Raw genomic sequence first — 16,219 nt, 5'->3', positions numbered from 1 at the left:
TCTCCGTTCCAAAACCGTACATGAGGTTTTCATCTCATACGGCTCCTCCCTTCTGTACATAATAGTACTAAGCGAAATAATCTATAGAATCAAAATAGAATTAGTCCCGTCTCATTATGAACCGAAAGGGGCTGGTATTTTTCCAAGAAATCTCTAGCCAACCTTCCCACAAGAGGTTTTTCTTAACACCAATGAATTCTATTAATGCTAGAGGAAAACGATAGCTCCAATAATTTCTTTGTTCTCAACGCCTCCTATTTAGAGGAATTAGCTACTTCAACGATCTTTGATGGTTATAGGGGTATCCAAAGTACAAACCTGATGGTTGTTTGTTATCCCAACCATTCTTCCCAGCCCCTGATACCGATCAGGAAAGGGGTAATTTCTAACAAAGTTTTTCTCTTGTTGATTCCTATTTCTAGGTGTAGTGCTTTTCTCCCCTATGCTGCCTACGGATACTAATAGAGTAGGATTGGCCTGTAATCCATACCATACCATATCCTGTAGGTGTAACCTTTCGCTCAATACTCAAATCTACAATTGAAGTATCTGAAGCCGCATCAATCGAGGATACACGACGGAAGGAATTGTTAGTTCGCCTCACCTTCCCGAAGCGTGGGTTTGTTTGCTTTACAAATTTGGTTCTCTCTATGCCAACCCCCTCTCTTTTTCGTAAGACTGAGGTATAGGTAGGGCTAAAAAAAAAGCAAAAAAAAAGAGTCAAATCGCACCATCTCTATAATAAGTAAATGCCTTTTTTTCTCCTGAGGTTGTCGGAATTATTCGCAATAAAATATTGGCTACAATTGAGGAGGTCTTATCAATGAAATTTCCATTTACACGGGATCTAGGCATAATTCCCAACCCATTCTATATAGAATTGTTTTCATTCCTTCACAAAATAACATAAAAACAAACACATTCGATTCTTATAATTATAAATAGATTGATCCATATGCTCTACTCTAAATCCATATGCTTTAAATGGATAAGAGAGATAGAGATATGGATTTTCCGCTCAGCTCAAATTGTATCCTTTTCCTTCTGCTTGGACACGAAGAGATATGAAATATTTGACTAAGACTGGATTTCATTCCACTTTGCTATTTCTGAACAACAACTTATGTTATCAACTATTTCGTGTTTTCAAAGTTATTAATTGTCTCATACCCTATTTTTGATTTCGATAGTATGGTGTAGCGTATCTTATGCAAACGGAATTCTAAGGTTTCTTTATTTTATTATGCAATAAGAAGAATTCTTCCATTTTCTTTTTCTTTAGTTGCGGGAAAACCCAAAATTAAAACTTTTTTTTTATAGCGAGCGCAATTTCTAGTAAAAAATCCTGTATCCTTCCACTTAGATCAAAAGGAATTTTTCCAATAGAACTATGGAACCCCCGAGTGGTTGCGGTTGTACCTGTACTGCAGGAATAAGAAAACTCGCTATTCACTCAGTTTATTTTCCATAATAAGTTATGTAGGAGAGATGGCCGAGCGGTTCAAGGCGTAGCATTGGAACTGCTATGTAGACTTTTGTTTACCGAGGGTTCGAATCCCTCTCTTTCCGTTTTTCTTAATTCATCAACGTTAAGGATCACAATGTATCAAATCAAATAACAATTTTTTCCAGCAATAATATCTTATATTATCTTATTTTGATTTAATAGAAATTAGAAATTCTCTATAGCAAATTACTGTGGTATGTAAAATACACATAGAGGAAAAAAAGAAAAAAGGATCCTAATCCTAGGGTTAATCAATTTTAGCTAGTTGATGGGAAAATACAAATTAATGGTAATGGTCTTAGGGCGATTTAGTTCGGGGAAAGGGGAAGGGGAAGAAAATTCTATGAACCTTTCCTTTTTTCGTTAAGTTCAAGTCTGACGAGAGTAATATTCTACAACTAACAACTCATTTATTTTGAGACCGACCCACTTCCTATCTAGGATTTTATTTACTAGTCCTTTATATTCCAACGTGTCAATCGCCAAATGCTTTGGCAATTTCCCCCGGGTCCGATGAAGCAATATAATTTTGAACCAGACCTTTTGATCTTTGGTTATCTTTCGTAGTAATAATATCTCGGGGTTTGCAACGAAAACTTGGTATATTGACTATACGACCATTAACTAAAATATGTCTATGGTTGACTAATTGGCGGGCCCCAGGAATGGTTGAAGCCATACCCAATCGAAAAAGGATATTATCCAAACGCATTTCAAGTAATTGTAGTAAAACCTGGCCTGTTGACCTTTTTGCTTTTCCAGCGATATGTACATATCTAAGTAATTGTCGTTCTGTCAGACCATAATGAAAACGCAATTTCTGTTTTTCTTGAAGACGAATACGATATTGCTCCTTTTTCCCAGAATTGAATTTTTTTTTAAGATTACTTCCGGATTTAGGTGTTTTTCTAGTGAGTCCTGGTAAAGCTCCCCAGACGGCGTATTTTTTTTAAACGAGGTCCTCGATAACGGGACATGAAGACTCCTTTTTTTATTTTATTGAAATTTCATTTTACACAATTAATTTCATTGTATTTACATTACAGAATACATCGAAATTAAAACTGAATTAAACTACAGGATAAACAGAGTAAAATCAACTAAAGTACCCAAAAAAATGGAATTTCATCAAAAATCTTTATTTTTTGTATATATATTATTTATTTTATTGTTTTGTATCTAGCAAAATTGTAAGGTAAAAAACATAAAAGATCCTGGATTCTCCATTTAATTCGGAAAAAAAGAGATTCTTGTTCGTAGAACATCGATAGAGAAAAAAAAAAGCCGACTATCGGATTTGAACCGATGACCCTCGCATTACAAATGCGATGCTCTAACCTCTGAGCTAAGTGGGCTTACATAACGGAAATAGTGTAACAAATAGAAATAGGTATAGTATAGGAAATCCGTAAAATCTCAGATATTAGTTATTAATCTTAGCTATTAACTAGTTCTAAATTTGAAGTTATACTTATAAAAATAAAAAAATACTAAAACTTCTTAAAGATAAAGTTAGCTTGATATGCTTAACTATAGGATATTAAAAAATAAAATTATAGAATTTATTGGTATTTTCATTTGATCATTATAGACTTTATTATTTGTTAATAATTTGAGGATTAATATTTCACTAAGGGGAACATAGAGTCAGAGTAAATAAAATTGCTAATTCTGATTAGAAAAAAAAGAATAAATATCAAGCGTTATAGTATAATTTTGAATACTATAAAAAAGTAAGACGGGAGGTGGGGGAGATAAAAACTTTTGGATATATTGATTCGGATTGAATTGCAAATACATCAAGGATAGAATCAATTCAATTCTGAATTGCAATAAGCAAGCGAGGTCTCTCAAATAGAGTCGAACTGAACTGCTAGACTACGTTGAGTGATGAACTCAATGATTCAAAAAAAAAAACTAAGAGATGGATGAAATTACACAAGGAATCCTGGTCTCAAAGAAGAGGGAAATGGGGATATGGCGAAATCGGTAGACGCTACGGACTTGATTGTATTGAGCCTTGGTATGGAAACCTGCTAAGTGGTAACTTCCAAATTCAGAGAAACCCTGGAATTAAAAAAGGGCAATCCTGAGCCAAATCCGTGTTTTGAGAAAACAAGGGGGTTCTCGAACTAGAATACAAAGGAAAAGGATAGGTGCAGAGACTCAATGGAAGCTGTTCTAACGAATCGAGTTAATTACGTTGTGTTGTTAGTGGAATTCCTTCTAATTCTAAATTAGAGAAAGAGGGGTTTTATACCTTATACATTTAATAAACACGTATAGATACTGACATAGCAAACGATTAATCACAGAACTCATATTATATTATAATTATAATATAGGTTCTTTATCTTTTTTAAAAATGAAATTAGAAATGATAATGATTATGAAATAAAAAACTCATATCATAATTTTTTTTTTTCATTATTGTGAATCCACTCCAATCGAATATTGAATAATCAAATTCTTCAATTCAAATTCAAAGTTTTCGAGATCTTTAAAAAAGTGGATTAATCGGACGAGGACAAAGAGAGAGTCCCATTCTACATGTCAATACTGACAACAATGAAATTTCTAGTAAAAGGAAAATCCGTCGACTTTATAAGTTGTGAGGGTTCAAGTCCCTCTATCCCCAAATCCTCTTTTATTCCCTAACTATACTATATTATTATTATTTATCCTCTTTTTTTTCTTTTTATCAATGCAATGGGTTTAAGATTCATTAGCTTTCTCATTCTACTCTTTCACAAAGGAATGCGAAGAGAACTCAATGGATCTTATCCTATTCATTGAATAGATTTCTTTTTTATTAGAGTATCGGCAAGAAATCTTGGTTATTCACTCTATTTTTAAGTTTTATTTAAGTAAACCATGCACAATGCATAGGACTACCCCCCCCATTTTCAAATTTTAAATTTGAAATACTTTAATTAATTTTTAGTCCTTTTAATTGACATAGATACAAATACTCTACTAGGATGATGCACAAGAAAAGGTCAGGATAGCTCAGTTGGTAGAGCAGAGGACTGAAAATCCTCGTGTCACCAGTTCAAATCTGGTTCCTGGCAGAGAAAAAAAAAAAGATCCACCGAATAGGTATTGATCCAAATACCTCGAGATGGATTGTGATACATATTCATTAATAATATTTATTCATCTAAGTGGATAAATCTATAATATAAATATAGAGGCACTTCTTTTTAAAGAAGTTTTAAAATATATCTTTTCTTTATGATAAAGAAGGGGGTGAGATTCCCCTTTATTTTTTTGCGTTTCTTAATTTTGTATTCCGCTATTCCGACGAATATTTTTTTAGTCTTGCTTATCTTTATCTTATCTTATTTTCCTAGTTGTGCTAAGTAATGTGCGCGGTACAAAGTTCCTGGTAGAGAACTTCTTTGAGTCATCCTATTTTTCTGTTCATATGAAGGAAATTAATATGCGATTTTCAAAATAGGGGAATCCAAATGAAACCCTTTTTTTGCTCAGTCTATCTGGAATGCTTTTGTATAATTAGGAATTAATTATAAATAGGTATTCCGTTTCATCTAGGAAAAGAACCTAAAAAATATTCCTTGACTTGAATAAAATCTGGAGTTGTGTTGTATAAGTGAGCATGAATTTCTTATCATTCAATGAGCATCTTGTATTTCATAAAAATTGGGGGTTATATAATCCTTACGTAAGGGCCAGCCTATCCAACTTTCAGGCATTAGGATACGTTTAAGGCGCGGATGATTATCATAAGAGATTCCCACCATATCATAAGATTCGCGTTCTTGAAAATCGGCACTTCTCCAAATCCAGAAGACAGACGGAATTCTAGGATTATCCTTTTGGGCAAAGACTTTTATGCAGACTTCTTCTGGATTATCTATACCATATTGTATTCTCGTAAGATGATACACGCTAGCTAAAGATCCACCGGGTGCTACATCATAAGCACATTGGGAGCGTAAATAATTGTAACCATATACATATAAAATGACAGCAATGGAATCCCAATCCCCTGCTTTTATTTGTAAAGTCTCTATTCCTCGGTGATCAAAGCCCAAAGATCTATGAACCACCTCATGTTTGACTAGCCAATTAGATAACCAACCCTGCTGCATTGTCTTCATCTCTCCCTCTTTGTATAAATATTTCACATTTCGGATGCAAGTTTGAAAGATTGCCCTGCTTTTTATTTTTCTACACAAAAGAGCCCCTCTCCTAATTCACTAATTTGTAGGAAGGTACTGAACTTTTGGATTTGAAAAAAGTTTCAGAAGATATATCTAATGTAGATGGTGATTGATAGAGCAATTCTTGCTCATAAGTTCCTGTATGAGTACTGCGCCTAACATAAAGCTTGTGACTGGTAGTAAAACATCTATTTTTATTTTGAGATAGAGTTCGATCCTCAACTATTTCTCGCGATATCTTCTTACGAAGTTTTGTTAGGGCATCTATAACTGCCTCCGGTTTAGGTGGGCAGCCCGGCAAGTAGACATCCACAGGAATTAACTTATCAACTCCCCGAACAGTACTATAGGAATCCGTACTGAACATTCCCCCTGTAATAGTACAGGCTCCCATAGCAATGACGTATTTTGGTTCAGGCATTTGCTCGTATAATCTCACTAAAGAGGGAGCCATTTTCATTGTTACCGTACCGGCTGTTAAAATTAGGTCTGCTTGCCTAGGACTTGATCTTGGTACCAATCCATAACGATCAAAGTCGAATCGTGAGCCTATTAATGAAGCAAATTCAATGAAACAACAACTGGTACCGTATAGAAGGGGCCATAAACTGGAGAGTCTTGACCAATTCGAAAGATCATTTGGTGTAGTTGAAATAACAGAATTGGAACTTGTTTGGTCAAGTAAGGGAAACTCAATCAAATTCATAACTGTCTCAATAGAATCTTTTCCTTCTTTTTTTTTGTCTAAATATTCAGTTAAGACCATTCCAAGGCTCCTTTTCGCCATGCATAAACTAAACCAACAACTAAGATAAGCACGAAAATCAAAGCTTCGATAAAAACGGATACACCCAATACGTCGAAACTCATTGCCCAAGGGTATAGAAAGACGGTTTCCACATCAAAAACAACAAAAACGAGCGCAAACATATAATAGCGTATTCGGAATTGTACCCAAGCCCCTCCCATGGGTTCTATACCCGATTCATAACTAGAAAGCTTCTCTGGTCCTTCACTAACCGGGGCTAAAAGTCCTGAAATCGAAAATGCCAAAATAGGAATAAGGCTTGCTATTATTAGAAATGTCCAAAAAATATCATATTCGTGAAGCAGAAACATAATGTACTCCCATTAATGTGGAATAGGCGGAACTTAAATTAGTCAATTCAATTCAGCATTGTCAATTTATCCAGAACTTCTCTCTTTTCCTCGGTGAAACAAGAATCTTTTTTGTTCAAACAAAAGCGCTTAGTTTAGCCTTTGTTTCCTCTGTGCTGCATCTTCTTTAAAGATTCATCCAATGGAATCCCAACTCCCTTTCTTTTGGATTTCCATTCTATTTAGATATGGTGTATGTAGATCTAATTCTTATATAAAGAAAACTTTCTCGTTTCACTTTGTCTCGCTTTCTCTAGAATCTCTAGAAAAAAGAATAGCTCTATCCTTTATTTAATATTTAATAATAAAATAATAAGAGACTATTAAATAAAAATGAGAATACTACTAAATTAGAACCTAATTAAGATAGTAGGACTAATCTATGCAGTATAATTAATGAGAAGTAATACTATAAAATAAAAATAAAGAACTCTATTTCAGAACTATGAGACAGAATATTCTGTTTTCTTATTTACTCTTTACTTTATTTTTTCTATTTAAAGTTGATCAATTTACATAATGTATCTATAAACAAAGTAATAAATATACTTAAAACAAAGTAGGAATTCGCAAAATGGATAAAATCATTGCAGTTATTATAGGGAAGTCTAGAGATATCCTATTTGAAGGAGGACGGGATTCAAATCAGGGAAAGGATCCTTTCTTCTATTGATTTGATAGAAATTCGTTTTTCTTTTCCTGTCTGTATGATTTTGATTTTCGATGAATGAGCCTTTGGTAATGCTTTTATCTCTATTCTATGTCGCAGGCGCCTATCCAGTCTATAAACAAATACTAATGAGAAAATGAAAACTATACTAAACTAAAGAAAACATAGGATAGAGATCCTAAAATCTAAAAAAGGGCATATTAGGGCTATACGGATTCGAACCGTAGACCTTCTCGGTAAAACAGATCAAACGGATTATTATCGAAATGATTTGAACTGTTTCAAAGACCCAACATGCATTTTTTTGCATTGGGCTCTTTCATAAACTGATTTAAAGATCAGTTAGTCCACCATAGTTTTTCTTTACGGAAAGATAATGAGATGGCTCCCTGTGCTCTGATTGATTTTTTGTATTATGATCTATCTAGGAGCAATACCAAAGTGTTTCAAAGGAGGATTACCTTGACTTAGGTCTGCCTCCGGTCTAAATTAAATCAACCTAAGTGAAATGGAGTCTCTATCGTTCCACTGCAAGAGTTAACTATGAGACTTCATACACCTTAAAGTTCATAGAACGAAAAGAAGTTTTTTGGAGGCCCTTATCCTCATTACGCCTAGCATTTAGTGGGCTGGATATTTACCTTATCAACTAGCAAATCCATAAGGGTTCTATTTGATTAGGCACCTGAATTGGCACCTGAATCGGACTGAACCGACTGTTTGTCAGGCTACTGTTCTCCTATTCTCTCGAATCTATGAAGTAAGACATTGATTTTGCAATAAGATCGATTATGTTCATTGCATAATAAGCTCCTTTGAAAAGCATTGGCGCACGTGTAAACGAGTTGCTCTACCGAACTGAGCTATAGCCCTTATCACAGATATCTTAACATATAGATAATTTCTTGTCAAGATGAATATTTTCTAATGCCAGAGGATACCCCTTTGATCTGTATCTGTTTAGTATTTAGTTTAGTATTTAGTATATAACAGACCAATAACAGAGCGGTATTGCTTAGAAAAGGGATTCAATATATAATCGATCGAAGTAATGGGTCTTCCTTTGTGGTGATAAATTGCCTACTTAACTCAGTGGTTAGAGTATTGCTTTCATACGGCGGGAGTCATTGGTTCAAATCCAATAGTAGGTAAGTAGGTAGAAAAATTACTAGATAGCATTGGACTTACTTCGCTTCACTATCTAATAACTTTTTCTACCCCTCTTCCCTTTTTCTTTGTATCAACTATAAACCACTGGATTGTCTTCAATTGGATGGGGGAATCCAATTGACAGCCTCGATTCGTATCCTAGCTCGTCTGAGAGCGAGCTTCGCTTCAACCAAATCTTTCGTACCCTCAGCTTTACTCAAGTTAGCTTCGGCTATTTCAAGTGCCTTTTGAGCTTCTTCCGGATCAATATCACTACCCAGTTCCGCATCATTTCCTAAAATGATGATCTCATTATTAACTATTCTCGCAAAACCGCTCCACAGAACCGCTGTTAACCATTGGTCGTTGAGGAGGCGTATTCTCAAAGGACCCATATCTACTGCTGTGTTAATGGGGGCGTGGTTTGGTAATACGCCAATTTGGCCACTATTAGTGGATAAAATGATTTCTTTCACTTCACAATCCCAAATAATTCGCTTAGGAGTCAGTACATAAAGATTTAATTTCATTTCTTCGATTTGTTCTCCTCTTCTAAGGTTATAGCTTTCGTGCTAGCTTCATCGATGTTACCCACCAAATAAAAAGCCTGTTCAGGTAGGCCGTCTAATTCTCCGGAAAGGATTAGTTGAAATCCCCTAATAGTTTCCGCAAGAGCAACATACTTTCCTGGAGAACCAGTAAAAACTTCTGCCACAAAGAACGGTTGTGATAAGAAACGCTCAATTTTTCTTGCTCTTGCTACAGTTAAACGATCCTCTTCCGATAATTCATCCAAGCCAAGAATTGCGATAATGTCCTGAAGTTCTTTGTAACGTTGTAAAGTTTCCTTAACTCTTTGCGCAGTTTCATAATGTTCGTTGCCAACGATCCGAGGCTGTAACATAGTCGAGGTTGAATCTAAAGGATCTACTGCTGGATAAATACCCTTGGAAGCTAATCCTCTGGAAAGTACGGTAGTAGCATCCAAATGTGCAAATGTTGTGGCAGGGGCAGGGTCGGTCAAATCGTCTGCAGGTACATAAACTGCTTGAATCGAAGTTATAGATCCCTTTTTAGTAGAAGCAATTCTTTCTTGCAAAGAACCCATTTCTGTACTAAGAGTAGGTTGATAACCCACTGCGGAGGGCATTCTCCCTAATAAAGCGGATACCTCTGATCCTGCTTGAACAAAACGAAAGATATTATCGATAAATAAAAGCACGTCTTGCTTATTAACATCTCGGAAATATTCCGCCATAGTTAGGGCAGTTAAACCAACTCTCATACGAGCTCCCGGTGGTTCATTCATTTGGCCATAGACTAGAGCTACCTTTGATTCCTCAATATTTTTTTCATTAATTACTCCGGATTCCTTCATTTCCATATAAAGATCATTTCCTTCACGAGTCCGTTCCCCTACTCCACCGAATACGGATACGCCCCCATGAGCTTTAGCAATGTTATTGATTAATTCCATGATCAGTACTGTTTTACCTACTCCAGCCCCCCCAAATAGTCCTATTTTTCCTCCACGTCGATAAGGAGCTAAAAGATCGACGACCTTAATACCTGTTTCAAAGATGGATAATTTCGTATCTAACTCGATAAAGGCAGGCGCAGATCTATGAATAGGGAACGTTGCACTACTATCTACAGGACCCAAATTGTCAACAGGCTCCCCAAGAACGTTGAAAATTCGTCCGAGAGTAGCTCCACCGACCGGAACACTGAGAGGAGCTCCCGTGTCAATCACTTCCATTCCTCTCATCAACCCGTCCGTAGCACTCATAGCTACAGCTCTAACTCGATTATTTCCTAATAATTGTTGTACCTCACAAGTCACATTAATTTGCTTATCGGCAGTGTCTCTACTCTGGACTACCAAAGCGTTATAAATATAAGGTAACTTGCCTGGGGGAAAAGTGACATCCAGCACGGGTCCAATAATTTGATCGATACGACCTGTACTTTTTTCTTCAATTGTGGAAACCCCGGGAGGAGAAGTAGTAGGATTGGTTCTCATAATTATCACATAATTAAAAAAAAGGAATTTGTCGAAATTTTTCTTTTTTTATTGTTGAATAATGCCAAATCAAATCAAAAAAAATCCAAAAGTAAAAAGGAAATGAATTAGTTAATTCAATAAGAGAGAAAAGGGGACCAGGACTTGATTTCGTTGCCCAAGCGAATCCCATTCAATCGTTTACTCATGGAATGAGTCCGTTGGAAAGTTCAATCAATCTTTTTTTCATATACATACATTTTGCCTTTTGTGGAGGATCTGTGCCTACTCTACTTTCCTATCTAGGACTTCGATATACAAAATATATACTACTGTGAAGCATAGATTGCTGTCAACAAAGAATTTTATTAGTATTTAGTTAGGTATTTGCATTCAAAATAAGAAAAGAGAACTATTAAGAACTTGTAAAATAAGGATTAGGAATTAATTTGGGTTGCGCTATATCTATCAAAGAGTATACAATAATTATGGATTTGGTAAATCAAATCCATGGTTTAATAACGAACCGTGTTAACTTACCATAACAACAACTCAATTCCTATCGAATTCCTATAGTGGAATTCCTATAGGATAGAACATACACAGGGTGTACGCATTATATATGAATGAAACATATTCATTAACCTAAGCATGCCCTCAATTTTCTTTAATGAGTTGATATTATATTAATTGAATATCCTTTTTTTTTGTTTTACGAGATTTTTTCTAAAGTTTCATTTACGCCTAATTAACATCGAGTAGACCCTGTTATTGTGAGAATTCTTAATTCAAGAGTTATAGGGAGGGACTTATGTCACCACAAACAGAAACTAAAGCAGGTGTTGGATTTCAAGCTGGTGTTAAAGATTATAAATTGACTTACTACACCCCAGAGTATGAAACTAAGGATACTGATATCTTGGCAGCATTCCGAGTAAGTCCTCAGCCTGGGGTTCCGCCCGAAGAAGCAGGGGCTGCAGTAGCTGCCGAATCTTCTACTGGTACATGGACAACTGTTTGGACTGATGGACTTACCAGTCTTGATCGTTACAAAGGACGATGCTATCACATCGAGCCTGTTGCTGGGGAAGACAACCAATGGATCTGTTATGTAGCTTATCCATTAGACCTATTTGAAGAGGGTTCCGTTACTAACATGTTTACTTCCATTGTAGGTAACGTATTTGGTTTCAAAGCCCTACGTGCTCTACGTTTGGAGGATCTACGAATTCCCCCTACTTATTCAAAAACTTTCCAAGGCCCGCCTCATGGTATCCAAGTTGAAAGAGATAAGTTGAACAAGTATGGTCGTCCTTTATTGGGATGTACTATTAAACCAAAATTGGGATTATCCGCAAAAAATTATGGTAGAGCGTGTTATGAGTGTCTACGTGGTGGACTTGATTTTACCAAAGATGATGAAAACGTAAACTCACAACCATTTATGCGCTGGAGAGACCGTTTTGTCTTTTGTGCCGAAGCTATTTATAAATCACAGGCCGAAACCGGTGAAATCAAGGGGCATTACTTGAATGCGACTGCGGGTACATGTGAAGAAATGATTAAGAGAGCTGTATTTGCAAGAGAATTAGGGGTTCCTATTGTAATGCATGACTACTTAACTGGGGGATTCACCGCAAATACTACTTTGGCTCATTATTGCCGCGACAATGGCCTACTTCTTCACATTCACCGTGCAATGCATGCAGTTATTGATAGACAGAAAAATCATGGTATGCATTTCCGTGTATTAGCTAAAGCATTGCGTATGTCTGGGGGAGATCATATCCACTCCGGTACAGTAGTAGGTAAGTTAGAAGGGGAACGCGAAATGACTTTAGGTTTTGTTGATTTATTGCGCGATGATTTTATTGAAAAAGATCGTGCTCGCGGTATCTTTTTCACTCAGGACTGGGTATCCATGCCAGGTGTTATACCGGTAGCTTCAGGTGGTATTCATGTTTGGCATATGCCAGCTCTGACCGAAATCTTTGGGGACGATTCTGTATTACAATTTGGTGGAGGAACTTTAGGACATCCTTGGGGAAATGCACCTGGTGCAGCAGCTAATCGAGTGGCTTTAGAAGCCTGTGTACAAGCTCGTAACGAAGGGCGCGATCTTGCTCGCGAAGGTAATGAAATTATCCGAGCAGCTTGCAAATGGAGTCCTGAACTAGCCGCAGCTTGTGAAGTATGGAAGGCGATCAAATTCGAGTTCGAGCCGGTAGATACTATTGATTAACTAGATAAAACTAAAGATAAAGAAGGTATAAATAAAAAAGAAACGAAATAAAAAGAGAAAAAAATCAGTTATGAAATGCAGTAATTCTTCTTTATTCTTCTAATTGATTGCAATTAAACTCGGCTCAATCTTTTTTAGAAAAAAAAAAGATTGAGCCGAATAAAAATAGATCATGATATGATCATGAGACTTGACAAATCGAGATTCGTCTATTCTATATATCTAGAATATATATATTAAGGTATAATACAATAAAGAAATACAAATAAAATAATAAAATAATAAAATATAGTATTATCAATTGTATGCGCTTCTAGAGAAGTATGTATGCAGGAAGTAAATTCTAACCGCTTTCTTTTGAATCCAATTTCAAATTAGATTAGAAAGATAGAAAGGCCATGAGGATGGGAAAATCAAAATAAAATCTTTTTAATTAGTTCTCCTTTTTTGGAATTTTCTTATTATCCTTTCATTTTTTTTACAGAATATTTTTCAAACTAAAAATAAAAAATACAATACAATAGTCAATATTCCTTATAATAGATATACTTAATTATATCATAAGAATCTTAAGATATTTTTCGACTAGATAGAAATAGTAAATTTGAATTGAGACACCTATTCCATGACGGATTTAAACTTACCTTCTATTTTCGTGCCTTTAGTAGGCTTAGTATTTCCGGCAATTGCAATGACTTCTTTATTTCTTTATGTGCAAAAAAATAAGATTGTCTAGTATTTTTTAGTGTAAGTAATATAATATGGTAGGGTATGTGGCTTTTTCTACACACACTTTCTACACACAAATGAAAAACGGTTATGGATGCGGATATAGGCTACGAGCATAAATGCATGAATATGCAGAGCCAGGTATAGCGAGTTTTATTTTATTTATTTTAATTGAATCAACGAATATTTTTTGAATAGAAAGTCAATGTATCTAACCTATTATTTCACAGGAGTACTAGTTGCTGAAGGCGATTTCAGAATCAAAAAAAGTAAAGTCAAAATTATTTAGCTTATTCTCTCAATTTCAATCGACCGCTGCTGGATTTAGTATATCTAATATGAATTGGCGATCAGAACACATATGGGTAGAACTTCTAAAAGGTTCTCGAAAAAGGGGTAATTTTTTCTGGGCCTGTATTCTTTTTCTAGGTTCACTAGGATTCTTATCGGTTGGGATTTCCAGTTATCTTGGTAAGAATATTATATCTATACTTCCATCTCAAGAAATTCTTTTTTTTCCGCAGGGGGTCGTGATGTCTTTCTACGGAATCGCAGGCCTATTCATTAGCTCCTACTTGTGGTGTACTATTTTGTGGAATGTAGGTAGTGGTTATGACCGATTCGATAGAAAAGAGGGAATAGTGTGCATTTTTCGTTGGGGATTCCCTGGAATAAAACGTCGCGTCTTCCTTCGATTCCTTATGCGGGATATCCAATCAATTAGAATTCAGGTTAAAGAGGGTCTTTATCCTCGTCGTATTCTTTATATGGAAATCCGGGGCCAGGGGATCATTCCCTTGACTCGTACTGATGATCAATTTTTTACTCCACGAGAAATTGAACAAAAAGCTGCCGAATTGGCCTATTTCTTGCGCGTACCAATTGAAGTATTTTGAGGTATCTTTTTTGAACTGAGTTGAATGAAGAAAAGAAGAATTGGAAGAAGAAAAGTTTTCTCAACACGGGGAGGAAGTCCCTTCTAAATTGGATTTGTTATTGTAAGGGGATTTTTAAGTATTTATCTAAAGGAAGGAACAAACGAGGATAAGAGAAATTTGCTTTTAATTTTTTTTTATCCAAGTGAGATATATCGCATACTATTCTTCTTTTTTCATCCGAAAGGGCTTTTTTTTTATTCTATTTCACTATTTCATTCCATCTAGATCTAAGAAAGAACCCAATGCACTGAAATTCCACTACTAACTAATATACAAAAAAGAAGAATAGATACAGGGTATCAAACCTATATAGTTTTTGCTTCAAAGAAATAGAAATATCATGAAATAGAAATATCATCATATAGAGTCAGGGAATGGAATAGAGTCAGCGAATGAAGCATATTCATTAACAACTCCATTTACGGATCAAAAATGAAAAAAAAGAAAGCATTGCCTTCTTTACTATATCTTGTATTTATCGTACTTTTGCCTTGGGGGGTCTCTTCCTCATTTAACAAATGTCTGGAACTTTGGATTAAGAATTGGTGGAATACCAGGCAATCCGAAACTCTCTTAACTGATATTCAAGAGAAAAGGATTCTAGAAAGATTCATAGAATTAGAAGAACTTTCTCTCTTGGACGAGATGATAAAAGGGAAACTAAAGACACATGTACAAAAACCTCCTACAGGAATACACAAGGAAATAATACAATGGGTCAAAATAAATAATGAGGATCATCTCCATACCATTTTGCATTTCTCGACAAATATAATCTGTTTGGCTATTCTAAGTGGTTCTTTTTTTCTGGGTAAAGAGGAACTTGTCATTTTGAATTCTTGGGTTCAGGAATTCTTCTATAATTTAAATGACTCAATAAAAGCTTTTTTTATTCTTTTAGTTACTGATTTTTTTGTTGGATTTCACTCCACCCGTGGTTGGGAACTAGTAATTCGTTGGGTCTACAACGATTTTGGATGGGCTCCTAACGAGCTTATTTTCACTATTTTTGTTTGTAGTTTTCCAGTAATTCTAGATACATGTTTGAAATTTTGGGTCTTTTTTTGTTTAAATCGTCTATCTCCTTCGCTTGTAGTCATTTATCATTCAATTAGTGAAGCATAAATTCATTTGATCTCCCGATATTAATATTAATCAAATTAGCAAGCATCTTTTTTTAGAAAGAAAGCCCTTTTCCATTTTAGCAAAATTCTTTCTATTTATACCTACTTTAAGGTATTCATCATTGCAGTACAACTGTTGCAGTAGAATGACAACAGATTCGTGTATAGGGAACTAGATTAGCTTAGCTACCTATCTAATTTATTGTAGAAATTCTGGGATCTGCGATTGGACATGGAAAATAGAAATACTTTTTCTTGGGTAAAGGAACAGATAACTCGATCGATTTCTGTAGCGATCATGATATACGTAATAACTCGGACATCTATTTCAAATGCATATCCCATTTTTGCGCAGCAGGGTTATGAAAACCCACGAGAAGCAACTGGACGAATTGTATGTGCCAATTGCCATTTAGCTAGCAAGCCCGTCGATATTGAAGTTCCCCAAGCTGTGCTTCCCGATACTGTATTTGAAGCAGTTCTTCGAATTCCTTATGATATGCAATTGAAACA

General features: G+C 35.4%; 3 non-coding genes across 3 annotated transcripts; 2 read left to right on the top strand and 1 right to left on the bottom strand.

The window, feature by feature from the left end:
- The first annotated feature begins 1,482 nt into the window (after nucleotides 1-1,482).
- Nucleotides 1,483-1,569, top strand: TRNAS-GGA (transfer RNA serine (anticodon GGA)). The gene has a single exon. It is a non-coding gene; the product is annotated as a tRNA-Ser (tRNA).
- Nucleotides 1,570-2,789: 1,220 nt separating this feature from the next.
- On the bottom strand, nucleotides 2,790-2,862 carry TRNAT-UGU (transfer RNA threonine (anticodon UGU)). The gene has a single exon. It is a non-coding gene; the product is annotated as a tRNA-Thr (tRNA).
- A 1,643-nt stretch (nucleotides 2,863-4,505) lies between these two features.
- On the top strand, nucleotides 4,506-4,578 carry TRNAF-GAA (transfer RNA phenylalanine (anticodon GAA)). The gene has a single exon. It is a non-coding gene; the product is annotated as a tRNA-Phe (tRNA).
- Nucleotides 4,579-16,219: the final 11,641 nt, after the last annotated feature.

Source organism: Aegilops tauschii, unplaced genomic scaffold (genome assembly GCF_002575655.3).
Source record: "Aegilops tauschii subsp. strangulata cultivar AL8/78 unplaced genomic scaffold, Aet v6.0 ptg001330l_obj, whole genome shotgun sequence".
NCBI lineage: Eukaryota > Viridiplantae > Streptophyta > Magnoliopsida > Poales > Poaceae > Aegilops > Aegilops tauschii.
This window is presented reverse-complemented; position numbering and strand designations above follow the sequence as displayed.